An 851-nucleotide genomic window follows, 5' to 3' on the forward strand; every position below is an offset into this window, starting at 1 on the left:
AATTTGTCAAGGAAAACATAGTGGGACAAAAGGGATAGGAGACCACAAACAAAGCCTAAAATGGGAATAGAAGCCCTAAAATGTGAATTGTCACTTTTTAAATATTGAAGCATCACATTTAATGCTAGTATAAACATTCACAAAAAATAGGGAGGTTCGCATTTAAGTCTTCAAAAAAATTGTGAATCTCATGTTTGAAAAGTCCCCAAATGAGACAAGAGATCTACATATATAGATATTTGTGAATGTAAGTATACATTTGAAGACTTCCTCGAGGAGTATTTACTTAATATAGATTTGTAGGTTATATTCACAAAGTTCATATTGTAATATGCAAAATTCTCCACACATTTGTGGATCTTTTGAAAGATCATATCCTAAAGGCAGTTTCACATGCGTCTTTGTGAATTTTGTACGATATATGCGAAACTTGTAAGACATTTGCTAAAGTAAGCAAGTTTTCAGTTATTCGCACGATGTACGTGCAAATTTTATTATTCTGCATGGGTATTGCAAAATGGAGCAAGGTATAACATTTCAAGGAGAGCAATTTCTCACGAGGGTGCAAAATAAAAAAGATACATGTTTGATGTGCGAATCTACTTTGTTTGAATGAAAACTAGCCATATTCGCATATTAGTTTATGCAAAATTTGAGATTTCTGTGGAAACATTGTGCAAATACAGTTTTTAGTGAGAGCTTTCATGATCCGAAGAGCGTAATGATGTATCGCGTGAAACTTAAGAGGAAAATCACACATTTAGAATAAAATCACATATTTATGAGAAAATTCACATATTTGAGAGAAAATTTTCATATTGAAATTCAAAACTAAATTGAAATTTAAACCC

Source organism: Nuphar pumila, chromosome 1 (genome assembly GCF_984573655.1).
Source record: "Nuphar pumila chromosome 1, dmNupPumi1.hap1.1, whole genome shotgun sequence".
Taxonomy (NCBI): Eukaryota; Viridiplantae; Streptophyta; class Magnoliopsida; order Nymphaeales; family Nymphaeaceae; genus Nuphar; species Nuphar pumila.